This window comes from Lissotriton vulgaris, chromosome 1_1 (genome assembly GCF_964263255.1).
Source record: "Lissotriton vulgaris chromosome 1_1, aLisVul1.2, whole genome shotgun sequence".
Classification (NCBI taxonomy): Eukaryota; Metazoa; Chordata; class Amphibia; order Caudata; family Salamandridae; genus Lissotriton; species Lissotriton vulgaris.
This window is the reverse complement of record NC_141685.1, coordinates 235094926-235113875: the sequence shown is the minus strand read 5'-3', so window position 1 is coordinate 235113875 and position 18950 is coordinate 235094926. Positions and strand designations below refer to the sequence as shown.

At 40.1% G+C, this 18950-nt stretch overlaps 6 non-coding genes across 6 annotated transcripts; all 6 read left to right on the top strand.

The window, feature by feature from the left end:
- The first annotated feature begins 1769 nt into the window (after nt 1-1769).
- TRNAA-AGC (transfer RNA alanine (anticodon AGC)) lies at nt 1770-1842 on the top strand. Its single transcript has one exon. It is a non-coding gene; the product is annotated as a tRNA-Ala (tRNA).
- Nucleotides 1843-2819: 977 nt separating this feature from the next.
- TRNAA-AGC (transfer RNA alanine (anticodon AGC)) lies at nt 2820-2892 on the top strand. Its single transcript has one exon. It is a non-coding gene; the product is annotated as a tRNA-Ala (tRNA).
- A 6290-nt stretch (nt 2893-9182) lies between these two features.
- On the top strand, nt 9183-9255 carry TRNAA-AGC (transfer RNA alanine (anticodon AGC)). The gene has a single exon. It is a non-coding gene; the product is annotated as a tRNA-Ala (tRNA).
- A 977-nt stretch (nt 9256-10232) lies between these two features.
- On the top strand, nt 10233-10305 carry TRNAA-AGC (transfer RNA alanine (anticodon AGC)). Its single transcript has one exon. It is a non-coding gene; the product is annotated as a tRNA-Ala (tRNA).
- A 4097-nt stretch (nt 10306-14402) lies between these two features.
- Nucleotides 14403-14475, top strand: TRNAA-AGC (transfer RNA alanine (anticodon AGC)). The gene has a single exon. It is a non-coding gene; the product is annotated as a tRNA-Ala (tRNA).
- A 2029-nt stretch (nt 14476-16504) lies between these two features.
- TRNAA-AGC (transfer RNA alanine (anticodon AGC)) lies at nt 16505-16577 on the top strand. Its single transcript has one exon. It is a non-coding gene; the product is annotated as a tRNA-Ala (tRNA).
- The last annotated feature ends 2373 nt before the right edge of the window (nt 16578-18950 follow it).

Here is an 18950-nt window from a genome sequence, read left to right as displayed (position 1 = left end):
CTTGCATTAGACCTGCAATAACTCCCAAAAATTGTCCAGGAATGGATTTCCTTCATAAAAAATGATTAGTCTGCATACCATCTTGAAGTGGGAGCCCGGCTAGCTCAGTCGGTAGAGCATGAGACTCTTAATCTCAGGGTCGTGGGTTCGAGCCCCACGTTGGGCGAAAACGAGTAATTTTTGCCTGAATATTGCATTGACTCTCATAATATGGAGATTAATCTTGCATTAGACCTGCAATAACTCCCAAAAATTGTCCAGGAATGGATTTCCTTCATAAAAATGATTAGTCTGCATACCATCTTGAAGTGGGAGCCCGGCTAGCTCAGTCGGTAGAGCATGAGACTCTTAATCTCAGGGTCGTGGGTTCGAGCCCCATGTTGGGCGAAAATGAGTAATTTTTGCTGGACTCTCATAATCTGGTGATTATTCTTGCATTAGACATGCAATAACTATCAAAAATGGTATCTCCCTTGGTTTCTCATTGGTGGGAAATTTAACTTCAAGATTAGGTAGGATATGAGTCTAGATGAACACACCACAATATCACTCATATTCGAGTAGTAAACAGGCCAACCTGAACTGTAAAACATCCCATAAGTGGAGGTAAGGCATAAGTTAGGAGTGAACTGAACACTGTTATGGGCAATTGGACTGCAAATAAAGTGTGGAAGGCAGTTAGGTTACTTTTTTCATGTTATGCAGATTAAACACTCAGGGGAATTAGCTCAAATGGTAGAGCGCTCGCTTAGCATGCGAGAGGTAGCGGGGTTGATGCCCGCATTCTCCATTATAAAATTTGCATACATTTTATTTTTAACTTGTCATTGCCCATGGTCATTGCAGAGTAAGAACAGAAAAATCACAGATGGCTTTCAAATATGGTCTCATTATAACAACTAAAGTGGTTTAATCAAAAGGGTTCAGGTATTCTTTAGCATGTGAGAGGAATTTGAATTCTTATGCAATCTCAAAATGAAGTTCTCACAACTTCCGTTTTCATTTTCTCTTATTTTTTTTTGACACTCTCTCCTCTGAAGGATGTATAAATCTGGCTTTCCTTGCAAAACAAGAGTAGAGGAATATCCAGGATTTGATTTTTTTCACAAAAAGGGATTGGTCTGCATACTGTCTTAAGGAGGGAGCCCGGCTAGCTCAGTCGGTAGAGCATGAGACTCTTAATCTCAGGGTTGTGGGTTCGAGCTCCACGTTGGGCGAAAACGAGTAATTTTTGCCTGAATATTGCATTGACTCTCATAATATGGAGATTATTCTTGCATTAGACCTGCAATAACTCCCAAAAATTGTCCAGGAATGGATTTTCTTCATAAAAAATGATTAGTCTGCATACCATCTTGAAGTGGGAGCCCGGCTAGCTCAGTCGGTAGAGCATGAGACTCTTAATCTTAGGGTCGTGGGTTCGAGCCCCACGTTGGGCGAAAATGAGTAATTTTTGCTGGACTCTCATAATCTGGTGATTATTCTTGCATTAGACATGCAATAACTATCAAAAATGGTATCTCCCTTGGTTTCTCATTGGTGGGAAATTTAACTTCAAGATTAGGTAGGGTATGAGTCCAGATGAACACACCACAATATCACTCATATTCGAGTAGTAAACAGGCCAACCTGAACTGTAAAACATCCCATAAGTGGAGGTAAGGCATAAGTTAGGAGTGAACTGAACACTGTTATGGGCAATTGGACTTCAAATAAAGTGTGGAAGGCAGTGAGGTTACTTTTTTCATGTTATGCAGATTAAACACACAGGGGAATTAGCTCAAATGGTAGAGCGCTCGCTTAGCATGCGAGAGGTAGCGGGATCGATGCCCGCATTCTCCATTATAAAATTTGCATACATTTTATTTTTAACTTGTCATTGCCAAGGTCATTGCAGAGTAAGAACAGAAAAATCACAGATTGCTTTCAAATATGGTCTCATTATAACAACTAAAGTGGTTTAATCAAAAGGGTTCAGGTATTCTTTAGCATGTGAGAGGAATTTGAATTCTTATGCAATCTCAAAATGAAGTTCTCACAACTTCCGTTTTCATTTTCTCTTATTTTTTTTGACACTCTGTCCTCTGAAGGATGTATAAATCTGGCGTTTCTTGCAAAACAAGAGTAGAGGAATATCCAGGATTTGATTTTTTTCACAAAAAGGGATTGGTCTGCATACTGTCTTAAGGAGGGAGCCCGGCTCGCTCAGTCGGTAGAGCATGAGACTCTTAATCTCAGGGTCGTGGGTTAGAGCCCCACGTTGGGCGAAAACGAGTAATTTTTTCCTGAATATTGCATTGACTCTCATAATATGGAGATTATTCTTGCATTAGACCTGCAATAACTCCCAAAAATTGTCCAGGAATGGATTTCCTTCATAAAAAATGATTAGTCTGCATACCATCTTGAAGTGGGAGCCCGGCTAGCTCAGTCGGTAGAGCATGAGACTCTTAATCTCAGGGTCGTGGGTTTGAGCCCCACGTTGGGCGAAAATGAGTAATTTTTGCTGGACTCTCATAATCTGGTGATTATTCTTGCATTAGACATGCAATAACTATCAAAAATGGTATCTCCCTTGGTTTCTCATTGGTGGGAAATTTAACTTCAAGATTAGGTAGGGTATGAGTCCAGATGAACACACCACAATATCACTCATATTCGAGTAGTAAACAGGCCAGCCTGAACTGTAAAACATCCCATAAGTGGAGGTAAGGCATAAGTTAGGAGTGAACTGAACACTGTTATGGGCAATTGGACTTCAAATAAAGTGTGGAAGGCAGTGAGGTTACTTTTTTCATGTTATGCAGATTAAACACACAGGGGAATTAGCTCAAATGGTAGAGCGCTCGCTTAGCATGCGAGAGGTAGCGGGATCGATGCCCGCATTCTCCATTATAAAATTTGCATACATTTTATTTTTAACTTGTCATTGCCAAGGTCATTGCAGAGTAAGAACAGAAAAATCACAGATTGCTTTCAAATATGGTCTCATTATAACAACTAAAGTGGTTTAATCAAAAGGGTTCAGGTATTCTTTAGCATGTGAGAGGAATTTGAATTCTTATGCAATCTCAAAATGAAGTTCTCACAACTTCCGTTTTCATTTTCTCTTATTTTTTTTGACACTCTGTCCTCTGAAGGATGTATAAATCTGGCGTTTCTTGCAAAACAAGAGTAGAGGAATATCCAGGATTTGATTTTTTTCACAAAAAGGGATTGGTCTGCATACTGTCTTAAGGAGGGAGCCCGGCTAGCTCAGTCGGTAGAGCATGAGACTCTTAATCTCAGGGTCGTGGGTTCGAGCCCCACGTTGGGCGAAATCGAGTAATTTTTGCCTGAATATTGCATTGACTCTCATAATATGGAGATTAATCTTGCATTAGACCTGCAATAACTCCCAAAAATTGTCCAGGAATGGATTTCCTTCATAAAAAATGATTAGTCTGCATACCATCTTGAAGTGGGAGCCCGGCTAGCTCAGTCGGTAGAGCATGAGACTCTTAATCTCAGGGTCGTGGGTTTGAGCCCCACGTTGGGCGAAAATGAGTAATTTTTGCTGGACTCTCATAATCTGGTGATTATTCTTGCATTAGACATGCAATAACTATCAAAAATGGTATCTCCCTTGGTTTCTCATTGGTGGGAAATTTAACTTCAAGATTAGGTAGGGTATGAGTCTAGATGAACACACCACAATATCACTCATATTCGAGTAGTAAACAGGCCAACCTGAACTGTAAAACATCCCATAAGTGGAGGTAAGGCATAAGTTAGGAGTGAACTGAACACTGTTATGGGCAATTGGACTGCAAATAAAGTGTGGAAGGCAGTGAGGTTACTTTTTTCATGTTATGCAGATTAAACACTCAGGGGAATTAGCCCAAATGGTAGAGCGCTCGCTTAGCATGCGAGAGGTAGCGGGGTTGATGCCCGCATTCTCCATTATAAAATTTGCATACATTTTATTTTTAACTTGTCATTGCCCATGGTCATTGCAGAGTAAGAACAGAAAAATCACAGATGGCTTTCAAATATGGTCTCATTATAACAACTAAAGTGGTTTAATCAAAAGGGTTCAGGTATTCTTTAGCATGTGAGAGGAATTTGAATTCTTATGCAATCTCAAAATGAAGTTCTCACAACTTCCGTTTTCATTTTCTCTTATTTTTTTTTTGACACTCTGTCCTCTGAAGGATGTATAAATCAGGCTTTCCTTGCAAAACAAGAGTAGAGGAATATCCAGGATTTGATTTTCTTCACAAAAAGGGATTGGTCTGCATACTGTCTTAAGGAGGGAGCCCGGCTAGCTCAGTCGGTAGAGCATGAGACTCTTAATCTCAGGGTCGTGGGTTCGAGCCCCACGTTGGGCGAAAACGAGTAATTTTTGCCTGAATATTGCATTGACTCTCATAATATGGAGATTAATCTTGCATTAGACCTGCAATAACTCCCCAAAATTGTCCAGGAATGGATTTCCTTCATAAAAAATGATTAGTCTGCATACCATCTTGAAGTGGGAGCCCGGCTAGCTCAGTCGGTAGAGCATGAGACTCTTAATCTCAGGGTCGTGGGTTCGAGCCCCACGTTGGGCGAAAATGAGTAATTTTTGCTGGACTCTCATAATCTGGCGATTATTCTTGCATTAGACATGCAATAACTATCAAAAATGGTATCTCCCTTGGTTTCTCATTGGTGGGAAATTTAACTTCAAGATTAGGTAGGGTATGAGTCTAGATGAACACACCACAATATCACTCATATTCGAGTAGTAAACAGGCCAACCTGAACTGTAAAACATCCCATAAGTGGAGGTAAGGCATAAGTTAGGAGTGAACTGAACACTGTTATGGGCAATTGGACTGAAAATAAAGTGTGGAAGGCAGTGAGGTTACTTTTTTCATGTTATGCAGATTAAACACACAGGGGAATTAGCTCAAATGGTAGAGTGCTCGCTTAGCATGCGAGAGGTAGCGGGATCGATGCCCGCATTCTCCATTATAAAACAGAAAAATCACAGATGGCTTTCAAATATGGTCTCATTATAACAACTAAAGTGGTTTAATCAAAAGGGTTCAGGTATTCTTTAGCATGTGAGAGGAATTTGAATTCTTATGCAATCTCAAAATGAAGTTCTCACAACTTCCGTTTTCATTTTCTCTTATTTTTTTTTGACACTCTGTCCTCTGAAGGATGTATAAATCTGGCTTTCCTTGCAAAACAAGAGTAGAGGAATATCCAGGATTTGATTTTTTTCACAAAAAGGGATTGGTCTGCATACTGTCTTAAGGAGGGAGCCCGGCTAGCTCAGTCGGTAGAGCATGAGACTCTTAATCTCAGGGTCGTGGGTTCGAGCCCCACGTTGGGCGAAAACAAGTAATTTTTGCCTGAATATTGCATTGACTCTCATAATATGGAGATTAATCTTGCATTAGACCTGCAATAACTCCCAAAAATTGTCCAGGAATGGATTTCCTTCATAAAAAATGATTAGTCTGCATACCATCTTGAAGTGGGAGCCCGGCTAGCTCAGTCGGTAGAGCATGAGACTCTTAATCTCAGGGTCGTGGGTTCGAGCCCCACGTTGGGCGAAAATGAGTAATTTTTGCTGGACTCTCATAATCTGGCGATTATTCTTGCATTAGACATGCAATAACTATCAAAAATGGTATCTCCCTTGGTTTCTCATTGGTGGGAAATTTAACTTCAAGATTAGGTAGGGTATGAGTCTAGATGAACACACCACAATATCACTCATATTCGAGTAGTAAACAGGCCAACCTGAACTGTAAAACATCCCATAAGTGGAGGTAAGGCATAAGTTAGGAGTGAACTGAACACTGTTATGGGCAATTGGACTGCAAATAAAGTGTGGAAGGCAGTGAGGTTACTTTTTTCATGTTATGCAGATTAAACACACAGGGGAATTAGCTCAAATGGTAGAGTGCTCGCTTAGCATGCGAGAGGTAGCGGGATCGATGCCCGCATTCTCCATTATAAAACAGAAAAATCACAGATGGCTTTCAAATATGGTCTCATTATAACAACTAAAGTGGTTTAATCAAAAGGGTTCAGGTATTCTTTAGCATGTGAGAGGAATTTGAATTCTTATGCAATCTCAAAATGAAGTTCTCACAACTTCCGTTTTCATTTTCTCTTATTTTTTTTTGACACTCTGTCCTCTGAAGGATGTATAAATCTGGCTTTCCTTGCAAAACAAGAGTAGAGGAATATCCAGGATTTGATTTTTTTCACAAAAAGGGATTGGTCTGCATACTGTCTTAAGGAGGGAGCCCGGCTAGCTCAGTCGGTAGAGCATGAGACTCTTAATCTCAGGGTTGTGGGTTCGAGCTCCACGTTGGGCGAAAACGAGTAATTTTTGCCTGAATATTGCATTGACTCTCATAATATGGAGATTATTCTTGCATTAGACCTGCAATAACTCCCAAAAATTGTCCAGGAATGGATTTTCTTCATAAAAAATGATTAGTCTGCATACCATCTTGAAGTGGGAGCCCGGCTAGCTCAGTCGGTAGAGCATGAGACTCTTAATCTCAGGGTCGTGGGTTCGAGCCCCACGTTGGGCGAAAATGAGTAATTGTTGCTGGACTCTCATAATCTGGTGATTATTCTTGCATTAGACATGCAATAACTATCAAAAATGGTATCTCCCTTGGTTTCTCATTGGTGGGAAATTTAACTTCAAGATTAGGTAGGGTATGAGTCCAGATGAACACACCACAATATCACTCATATTCGAGTAGTAAACAGGCCAACCTGAACTGTAAAACATCCCATAAGTGGAGGTAAGGCATAAGTTAGGAGTGAACTGAACACTGTTATGGGCAATTGGACTGCAAATAAAGTGTGGAAGGCAGTGAGGTTACTTTTTTCATGTTATGCAGATTAAACACACAGGGGAATTAGCTCAAATGGTAGAGTGCTCGCTTAGCATGCGAGAGGTAGCGGGATCGATGCCCGCATTCTCCATTATAAAACAGAAAAATCACAGATGGCTTTCAAATATGGTCTCATTATAACAACTAAAGTGGTTTAATCAAAAGGGTTCAGGTATTCTTTAGCATGTGAGAGGAATTTGAATTCTTATGCAATCTCAAAATGAAGTTCTCACAACTTCCGTTTTCATTTTCTCTTATTTTTTTTGACACTCTGTCCTCTGAAGGATGTATAAATCTGGCTTTCCTTGCAAAACAAGAGTAGAGGAATATCCAGGATTTGATTTTTTTCACAAAAAGGGATTGGTCTGCATACTGTCTTAAGGAGGGAGCCCGGCTAGCTCAGTCGGTAGAGCATGAGACTCTTAATCTCAGGGTCGTGGGTTCGAGCCCCACGTTGGGCGAAAACGAGTAATTTTTGCCTGAATATTGCATTGACTCTCATAATATGGAGATTAATCTTGCATTAGACCTGCAATAACTCCCAAAAATTGTCCAGGAATGGATTTCCTTCATAAAAAATGATTAGTCTGCATACCATCTTGAAGTGGGAGCCCGGCTAGCTCAGTCGGTAGAGCATGAGACTCTTAATCTCAGGGTCGTGGGTTCGAGCCCCACGTTGGGCGAAAACGAGTAATTTTTGCCTGAATATTGCATTGACTCTCATAATATGGAGATTAATCTTGCATTAGACCTGCAATAACTCCCAAAAATTGTCCAGGAATGGATTTCCTTCATAAAAATGATTAGTCTGCATACCATCTTGAAGTGGGAGCCCGGCTAGCTCAGTCGGTAGAGCATGAGACTCTTAATCTCAGGGTCGTGGGTTCGAGCCCCATGTTGGGCGAAAATGAGTAATTTTTGCTGGACTCTCATAATCTGGTGATTATTCTTGCATTAGACATGCAATAACTATCAAAAATGGTATCTCCCTTGGTTTCTCATTGGTGGGAAATTTAACTTCAAGATTAGGTAGGATATGAGTCTAGATGAACACACCACAATATCACTCATATTCGAGTAGTAAACAGGCCAACCTGAACTGTAAAACATCCCATAAGTGGAGGTAAGGCATAAGTTAGGAGTGAACTGAACACTGTTATGGGCAATTGGACTGCAAATAAAGTGTGGAAGGCAGTTAGGTTACTTTTTTCATGTTATGCAGATTAAACACTCAGGGGAATTAGCTCAAATGGTAGAGCGCTCGCTTAGCATGCGAGAGGTAGCGGGGTTGATGCCCGCATTCTCCATTATAAAATTTGCATACATTTTATTTTTAACTTGTCATTGCCCATGGTCATTGCAGAGTAAGAACAGAAAAATCACAGATGGCTTTCAAATATGGTCTCATTATAACAACTAAAGTGGTTTAATCAAAAGGGTTCAGGTATTCTTTAGCATGTGAGAGGAATTTGAATTCTTATGCAATCTCAAAATGAAGTTCTCACAACTTCCGTTTTCATTTTCTCTTATTTTTTTTTGACACTCTCTCCTCTGAAGGATGTATAAATCTGGCTTTCCTTGCAAAACAAGAGTAGAGGAATATCCAGGATTTGATTTTTTTCACAAAAAGGGATTGGTCTGCATACTGTCTTAAGGAGGGAGCCCGGCTAGCTCAGTCGGTAGAGCATGAGACTCTTAATCTCAGGGTTGTGGGTTCGAGCTCCACGTTGGGCGAAAACGAGTAATTTTTGCCTGAATATTGCATTGACTCTCATAATATGGAGATTATTCTTGCATTAGACCTGCAATAACTCCCAAAAATTGTCCAGGAATGGATTTTCTTCATAAAAAATGATTAGTCTGCATACCATCTTGAAGTGGGAGCCCGGCTAGCTCAGTCGGTAGAGCATGAGACTCTTAATCTCAGGGTCGTGGGTTCGAGCCCCACGTTGGGCGAAAATGAGTAATTTTTGCTGGACTCTCATAATCTGGTGATTATTCTTGCATTAGACATGCAATAACTATCAAAAATGGTATCTCCCTTGGTTTCTCATTGGTGGGAAATTTAACTTCAAGATTAGGTAGGGTATGAGTCCAGATGAACACACCACAATATCACTCATATTCGAGTAGTAAACAGGCCAACCTGAACTGTAAAACATCCCATAAGTGGAGGTAAGGCATAAGTTAGGAGTGAACTGAACACTGTTATGGGCAATTGGACTTCAAATAAAGTGTGGAAGGCAGTGAGGTTACTTTTTTCATGTTATGCAGATTAAACACACAGGGGAATTAGCTCAAATGGTAGAGCGCTCGCTTAGCATGCGAGAGGTAGCGGGATCGATGCCCGCATTCTCCATTATAAAATTTGCATACATTTTATTTTTAACTTGTCATTGCCAAGGTCATTGCAGAGTAAGAACAGAAAAATCACAGATTGCTTTCAAATATGGTCTCATTATAACAACTAAAGTGGTTTAATCAAAAGGGTTCAGGTATTCTTTAGCATGTGAGAGGAATTTGAATTCTTATGCAATCTCAAAATGAAGTTCTCACAACTTCCGTTTTCATTTTCTCTTATTTTTTTTGACACTCTGTCCTCTGAAGGATGTATAAATCTGGCGTTTCTTGCAAAACAAGAGTAGAGGAATATCCAGGATTTGATTTTTTTCACAAAAAGGGATTGGTCTGCATACTGTCTTAAGGAGGGAGCCCGGCTCGCTCAGTCGGTAGAGCATGAGACTCTTAATCTCAGGGTCGTGGGTTAGAGCCCCACGTTGGGCGAAAACGAGTAATTTTTTCCTGAATATTGCATTGACTCTCATAATATGGAGATTATTCTTGCATTAGACCTGCAATAACTCCCAAAAATTGTCCAGGAATGGATTTCCTTCATAAAAAATGATTAGTCTGCATACCATCTTGAAGTGGGAGCCCGGCTAGCTCAGTCGGTAGAGCATGAGACTCTTAATCTCAGGGTCGTGGGTTTGAGCCCCACGTTGGGCGAAAATGAGTAATTTTTGCTGGACTCTCATAATCTGGTGATTATTCTTGCATTAGACATGCAATAACTATCAAAAATGGTATCTCCCTTGGTTTCTCATTGGTGGGAAATTTAACTTCAAGATTAGGTAGGGTATGAGTCCAGATGAACACACCACAATATCACTCATATTCGAGTAGTAAACAGGCCAGCCTGAACTGTAAAACATCCCATAAGTGGAGGTAAGGCATAAGTTAGGAGTGAACTGAACACTGTTATGGGCAATTGGACTTCAAATAAAGTGTGGAAGGCAGTGAGGTTACTTTTTTCATGTTATGCAGATTAAACACACAGGGGAATTAGCTCAAATGGTAGAGCGCTCGCTTAGCATGCGAGAGGTAGCGGGATCGATGCCCGCATTCTCCATTATAAAATTTGCATACATTTTATTTTTAACTTGTCATTGCCAAGGTCATTGCAGAGTAAGAACAGAAAAATCACAGATTGCTTTCAAATATGGTCTCATTATAACAACTAAAGTGGTTTAATCAAAAGGGTTCAGGTATTCTTTAGCATGTGAGAGGAATTTGAATTCTTATGCAATCTCAAAATGAAGTTCTCACAACTTCCGTTTTCATTTTCTCTTATTTTTTTTGACACTCTGTCCTCTGAAGGATGTATAAATCTGGCGTTTCTTGCAAAACAAGAGTAGAGGAATATCCAGGATTTGATTTTTTTCACAAAAAGGGATTGGTCTGCATACTGTCTTAAGGAGGGAGCCCGGCTCGCTCAGTCGGTAGAGCATGAGACTCTTAATCTCAGGGTCGTGGGTTAGAGCCCCACGTTGGGCGAAAACGAGTAATTTTTTCCTGAATATTGCATTGACTCTCATAATATGGAGATTAATCTTGCATTAGACCTGCAATAACTCCCAAAAATTGTCCAGGAATGGATTTCCGTCATAAAAAATGATTAGTCTGCATACCATCTTGAAGTGGGAGCCTGGCTAGCTCAGTCGGTAGAGCATGAGACTCTTAATCTCAGGGTCGTGGGTTCGAGCCCCACGTTGGGCGAAAATGAGTAATTTTTGCTGGACTCTCATAATCTGGTGATTATTCTTGCATTAGACATGCAATAACTATCAAAAATGGTATCTCCCTTGGTTTCTCATTGGTGGGAAATTTAACTTCAAGATTAGGTAGGGTATGAGTCTAGATGAACACACCACAATATCACTCATATTCGAGTAGTAAACAGGCCAACCTGAACTGTAAAACATCCCATAAGTGGAGGTAAGGCATAAGTTAGGAGTGAACTGAACACTGTTATGGGCAATTGGACTGCAAATAAAGTGTGGAAGGCAGTGAGGTTACTTTTTTCATGTTATGCAGATTAAACACACAGGGGAATTAGCTCAAATGGTAGAGTGCTCGCTTAGCATGCGAGAGGTAGCGAGATCGATGCCCGCATTCTCCATTATAAAATTTGCATACATTTTATTTTTAACTTGTCATTGCCCATGGTCATTGCAGAGTAAGAACAGAAAAATCACAGATGGCTTTCAAATATGGTCTCAATATAACAACTAAAGTGGTTTAATCAAAAGGGTTCAGGTATTCTTTAGCATGTGAGAGGAATTTGAATTCTTCTGCAATCTCAAAATGAAGTTCTCACAACTTCCATTTTCATTTTCTCTTATTTTTTTTGACACTCTGTCCTCTGAAGGATGTATAAATCTGGCTTTCCTTGCAAAACAAGAGTAGAGGAATATCCAGGATTTGATTTTTTTCACAAAAAGGGATTGGTCTGCATACTGTCTTAAGGAGGGAGCCCGGCTAGCTCAGTCGCTAGAGCATGAGACTCTTAATCTCAGGGTCGTGAGTTCGAGCCCCACGTTGGGCGAAAACGAGTAATTTTTGCCTGAATATTGCATTGACTCTCATAATATGGAGATTAATCTTGCATTAGACCTGCAATAACTCCCAAAAATTGTCCAGGAATGGATTTCCTTCATAAAAAATGATTAGTCTGCATACCATCTTGAAGTGGGAGCCCGGCTAGCTCAGTCGGTAGAGCATGAGACTCTTAATCTCAGGGTCGTGGGTTTGAGCCCCACGTTGGGCGAAAATGAGTAATTTTTGCTGGACTCTCATAATCTGGTGATTATTCTTGCATTAGACATGCAATAACTATCAAAAATGGTATATCCCTTGGTTTCTCATTGGTGGGAAATTTAACTTCAAGATTAGGTAGGGTATGAGTCTAGATGAACACACCACAATATCACTCATATTCGAGTAGTAAACAGGCCAACCTGAACTGTAAAACATCCCATAAGTGGAGGTAAGGCATAAGTTAGGAGTGAACTGAACACTGTTATGGGCAATTGGACTGCAAATAAAGTGTGGAAGGCAGTGAGGTTACTTTTTTCATGTTATGCAGATTAAACACTCAGGGGAATTAGCTCAAATGGTAGAGCGCTCGCTTAGCATGCGAGAGGTAGCGGGGTTGATGCCCGCATTCCCCATTATAAAATTTGCATACATTTTATTTTTAACTTGTCATTGCCCATGGTCATTGCAGAGTAAGAACAGAAAAATCACAGATGGCTTTCAAATATGGTCTCATTATACCAAATAAAGTGGTTTAATCAAAAGGGTTCAGGTATTCTTTACCATGTGAGAGGAATTTGAATTCTTATGCAATCTCAAAATGAAGTTCTCACAACTTCCGTTTTCATTTTCTCTTATTTTCTTTTGACACTCTGTCCTCTGAAGGATGTATAAATCAGGCTTTCCTTGCAAAACAAGAGTAGAGGATTGGTCTGCATACTGTCTTAAGGAGGGAGCCCGGCTAGCTCAGTCGGTAGAGCATGAGACTCTTAATCTCAGGGTCGTGGGTTCGAGCCCCACGTTGGGCGAAAACGAGTAATTTTTGCCTGAATATTGCATTGACTCTCATAATATGGAGATTAATCTTGCATTAGACCTGCAATAACTCCCAAAAATTGTCCAGGAATGGATTTCCTTCATAAAAAATGATTAGTCTGCATACCATCTTGAAGTGGGAACCCGGCTAGCTCAGTCGGTAGAGCATGAGACTCTTAATCTCAGGGTCGTGGGTTCGAGCCCCACGTTGGGCGAAAATGAGTAATTTTTGCTGGACTCTCATAATCTGGTGATTATTCTTGCATTAGACATGCAATAACTATCAAAAATGGTATCTCCCTTGGTTTCTCATTGGTGGGAAATTTAACTTCAAGATTAGGTAGGGTATGAGTCTAGATGAACACACCACAATATCACTCATATTCGAGTAGTAAACAGGCCAACCTGAACTGTAAAACATCCCATAAGTGGAGGTAAGGCATAAGTTAGGAGTGAACTGAACACTGTTATGGGCAATTGAACTGCAAATAAAGTGTGGAAGGCAGTGAGGTTACTTTTTTCATGTTATGCAGATTAAACACACAGGGAAATTAGCTCAAATGGTAGAGTGCTCGCTTAGCATGCGAGAGGTAGCGGGATCGATGCCCGCATTCTCCATTATAAAATTTGCATACATTTTATTTTTAACTTGTCATTGCCCATGGTCATTGCAGAGTAAGAACAGAAAAATCACAGATGGCTTTCAAATATGGTCTCAATATAACAACTAAAGTGGTTTAATCAAAAGGGTTCAGGTATTCTTTAGCATGTGAGAGGAATTTGAATTCTTATGCAATCTCAAAATGAAGTTCTCACAACTTCCATTTTCATTTTCTCTTATTTTTTTTGACACTCTGTCCTCTGAAGGATGTATAAATCTGGCTTTCCTTGCAAAACAAGAGTAGAGGAATATCCAGGATTTGATTTTTTTCACAAAAAGGGATTGGTCTGCATACTGTCTTAAGGAGGGAGCCCGGCTAGCTCAGTCGGTAGAGCATGAGACTCTTAATCTCAGGGTCGTGGGTTCGAGCCCCACGTTGGGCGAAAACGAGTAATTTTTGCCTGAATATTGCATTGACTCTCATAATATGGAGATTAATCTTGCATTAGACCTGCAATAACTCCCAAAAATTGTCCAGGAATGGATTTCCTTCATAAAAAATGATTAGTCTGCATACCATCTTGAAGCGGGAGCCCGGCTAGCTCAGTCGGTAGAGCATGAGACTCTTAATATCAGGGTCGTGGGTTCGAGCCCCACGTTGGGCGAAAATGAGTAATTTTTGCTGGACTCTCATAATCTGGTGATTATTCTTGCATTAGACATGCAATAACTATCAAAAATGGTATCTCCCTTGGTTTCTCATTGGTGGGAAATTTAACTTCAAGATTAGGTAGAGTATGAGTCGAGATGAACACACCACAATATCACTCATAATCGAGTAGTAAACAGGCCAACCTGAACTGTAAAACATCCCATAAGTGGAGGTAAGGCATAAGTTAGGAGTGAACTGAACACTGTTATGGGCAATTGGACTTCAAATAAAGTGTGGAAGGCAGTGAGGTTACTTTTTTCATGTTATGCAGATTAAACACAAAGGGGAATTAGCTCAAATGGTAGAGCGCTCGCTTAGCATGCGAGAGGTAGCGGGATCGATGCCCGCATTCTCCATTATAAAATTTGCATACATTTTATTTTTAACTTGTCATTGCCCATGGTCATTGCAGAGTAAGAACAGAAAAATCACAGATGGCTTTCAAATATGGTCTCATTATAACAACTAAAGTGGTTTAATCAAAAGGGTTCAGGTATTCTTTAGCATGTGAGAGGAATTTGAATTCTTATGCAATCTCAAAATGAAGTTCTCACAACTTCCATTTTCATTTTCTCTTATTTTTTTTGACACTCTGTCCTCTGAAGAATGTATAAATCTGGCTTTCCTTGCAAAACAAGAGTAGAGGAATATCCAGGATTTGATTTTTTTCACAAAAAGGGATTGGTCTGCATACTGTCTTAAGGAGGGAGCCCGGCTAGCTCAGTCGGTAGAGCATGAGACTCTTAATCTCAGGGTCGTGGGTTCGAGCCCCACGTTGGGCGAAAACGAGTAATTTTTGCCTGAATATTGCATTGACTCTCATAATATGGAGATTAATCTTGCATTAGACCTGCAATAACTCCCAAAAATTGTCCAGGAATGGATTTCCTTCATAAAAAATGATTAGTCTGCATACCATCTTGAAGTGGGAGCCCGGCTAGCTCAGTCGGTAGAGCATGAGACTCTTAATCTCAGGGTCGTGGGTTCGAGCCCCACGTTGGGCGAAAATGAGTAATTTTTGCTGGACTCTCATAATCTGGTGATTATTCTTGCATTAGACATGCAATAACTATCAAAAATGGTATCTCCCTTGGTTTCTCATTGGTGGGAAATTTAACTTCAAGATTAGGTAGGGTATGAGTCTAGATGAACACACCACAATATCACTCATATTCGAGTAGTAAACAGGCCAACCTGAACTGTAAAACATCCCATAAGTGGAGGTAAGGCATAAGTTAGGAGTGAACTGAACACTGTTATGGGCAATTGAACTGCAAATAAAGTGTGGAAGGCAGTGAGGTTACTTTTTTCATGTTATGCAGATTAAACACACAGGGGAATTAGCTCAAATGGTAGAGTGCTCGCTTAGCATGCGAGAGGTAGCGGGATCGATGCCCGCATTCTCCATTATAAAATTTGCATACATTTTATTTTTAACTTGTCATTGCCCATGGTCATTGCAGAGTAAGAACAGAAAAATCACAGATGGCTTTCAAATATGGTCTCAATATAACAACTAAAGTGGTTTAATCAAAAGGGTTCAGGTATTCTTTAGCATGTGAGAGGAATTTGAATTCTTATGCAATCTCAAAATGAAGTTCTCACAACTTCCATTTTCATTTTCTCTTATTTTTTTTGACACTCTGTCCTCTGAAGGATGTATAAATCTGGCTTTCCTTGCAAAACAAGAGTAGAGGAATATCCAGGATTTGATTTTTTTCACAAAAAGGGATTGGTCTGCATACTGTCTTAAGGAGGGAGCCCGGCTAGCTCAGTCGGTAGAGCATGAGACTCTTAATCTCAGGGTCGTGGGTTCGAGCCCCACGTTGGGCGAAAACGAGTAATTTTTGCCTGAATATTGCATTGACTCTCATAATATGGAGATTAATCTTGCATTAGACCTGCAATAACTCCCAAAAATTGTCCAGGAATGGATTTCCTTCATAAAAAATGATTAGTCTGCATACCATCTTGAAGCGGGAGCCCGGCTAGCTCAGTCGGTAGAGCATGAGACTCTTAATATCAGGGTCGTGGGTTCGAGCCCCACGTTGGGCGAAAATGAGTAATTTTTGCTGGACTCTCATAATCTGGTGATTATTCTTGCATTAGACATGCAATAACTATCAAAAATGGTATCTCCCTTGGTTTCTCATTGGTGGGAAATTTAACTTCAAGATTAGGTAGAGTATGAGTCGAGATGAACACACCACAATATCACTCATAATCGAGTAGTAAACAGGCCAACCTGAACTGTAAAACATCCCATAAGTGGAGGTAAGGCATAAGTTAGGAGTGAACTGAACACTGTTATGGGCAATTGGACTTCAAATAAAGTGTGGAAGGCAGTGAGGTTACTTTTTTCATGTTATGCAGATTAAACACAAAGGGGAATTAGCTCAAATGGTAGAGCGCTCGCTTAGCATGCGAGAGGTAGCGGGATCGATGCCCGCATTCTCCATTATAAAATTTGCATACATTTTATTTTTAACTTGTCATTGCCCATGGTCATTGCAGAGTAAGAACAGAAAAATCACAGATGGCTTTCAAATATGGTCTCATTATAACAACTAAAGTGGTTTAATCAAAAGGGTTCAGGTATTCTTTAGCATGTGAGAGGAATTTGAATTCTTATGCAATCTCAAAATGAAGTTCTCACAACTTCCATTTTCATTTTCTCTTATTTTTTTTGACACTCTGTCCTCTGAAGAATGTATAAATCTGGCTTTCCTTGCAAAACAAGAGTAGAGGAATATCCAGGATTTGATTTTTTTCACAAAAAGGGATTGGTCTGCATACTGTCTTAAGGAGGGAGCCCGGCTAGCTCAGTCGGTAGAGCATGAGACTCTTAATCTCAGGGTCGTGGGTTCGAGCCCCACGTTGGGCGAAAACGAGTAATTTTTGCCTGAATATTGCATTGACTCTCATAATATGGAGATTAATCTTGCATTAGACCTGCAATAACTCCCAAAAATTGTCCAGGAATGGATTTCCTTCATAAAAAATGATTAGTCTGCATACCATCTTGAAGTGGGAGCCCGGCTAGCTCAGTCGGTAGAGCATGAGACTCTTAATCTCAGGGTCGTGGGTTCGAGCCCCACGTTGGGCGAAAATGAGTAATTTTTGCTGGACTCTCATAATCTGGTGATTATTCTTGCATTAGACATGCAATAACTATCAAAAATGGTATCTCCCTTGGTTTCTCATTGGTGGGAAATTTAACTTCAAGATTAGGTAGGGTATGAGTCTAGATGAACACACCACAATATCACTCATATTCGAGTAGTAAACAGGCCAACCTGAACTGTAAAACATCCCATAAGTGGAGGTAAGGCATAAGTTAGGAGTGAACTGAACACTGTTATGGGCAATTGGACTGCAAATAAAGTGTGGAAGGCAGTGAGGTTACTCTTTTCATGTTATGCAGATTAAACACACAGGGGAATTAGCTCAAATGGTAGAGTGCTCGCTTAGCATGCGAGAGGTAGCGGGATCGATGCCCGCATTCTCCATTATAAAATTTGCATACATTTTATTTTTAACTTGTCATTGCCCATGGTCATTGCAGAGTAAGAACAGAAAAATCACAGATGGCTTTCAAATATGGTCTCATTATACCAAATAAAGTGGTTTAATCAAAAGGGTTCAGGTATTCTTTACCATGTGAGAGGAATTTGAATTCTTATGCAATCTCAAAATGAAGTTCTCACAACTTCCGTTTTCATTTTCTCTTATTTTCTTTTGACACTCTGTCCTCTGAAGGATGTATAAATCAGGCTTTCCTTGCAAAACAAGAGTAGAGGATTGGTCTGCATACTGTCTTAAGGAGGGAGCCCGGCTAGCTCAGTCGGTAGAGCATGAGACTCTTAATCTCAGGGTCGTGGGTTCGAGCCCCACGTTGGGCGAAAACGAGTAATTTTTGCCTGAATATTGCATTGACTCTCATAATATGGAGATTAATCTTGCATTAGACCTGCAATAACTCCCAAAAATTGTCCAGGAATGGATTTCCTTCATAAAAAATGATTAGTCTGCATACCATCTTGAAGTGGGAGCCCGGCTAGCTCAGTCGGTAGAGCATGAGACTCTTAATCTCAGGGTCGTGGGTTCGAGCCCCACGTTGGGCGAAAATGAGTAATTTTTGCTGGACTCTCATAATCTGGTGATTATTCTTGCATTAGACATGCAATAACTATCAAAAATGGTATCTCCCTTGGTTTCTCATTGGTGGGAAATTTAACTTCAAGATTAGGTAGGGTATGAGTCTAGATGAACACACCACAATATCACTCATATTCGAGTAGTAAACAGGCCAACCTGAACTGTAAAACATCCCATAAGTGGAGGTAAGGCATAAGTTAGGAGTGAACTGAACACTGTTATGGGCAATTGAACTGCAAATAAAGTGTGGAAGGCAGTGAGGTTACTTTTTTCATGTTATGCAGATTAAACACACAGGGGAATTAGCTCAAATGGTAGAGTGCTCGCTTAGCATGCGAGAGGTAGCGGGATCGATGCCCGCATTCTCCATTATAAAATTTGCATACATTTTATTTTTAACTTGTCATTGCCCATGGTCATTGCAGAGTAAGAACAGAAAAATCACAGATGGCTTTCAAATATGGTCTCAATATAACAACTAAAGTGGTTTAATCAAAAGGGTTCAGGTATTCTTTAGCATGTGAGAGGAATTTGAATTCTTATGCAATCTCAAAATGAAGTTCTCACAACTTCCATTTTCATTTTCTCTTATTTTTTTTGACACTCTGTCCTCTGAAGGATGTATAAATCTGGCTTTCCTTGCAAAACAAGAGTAGAGGAATATCCAGGATTT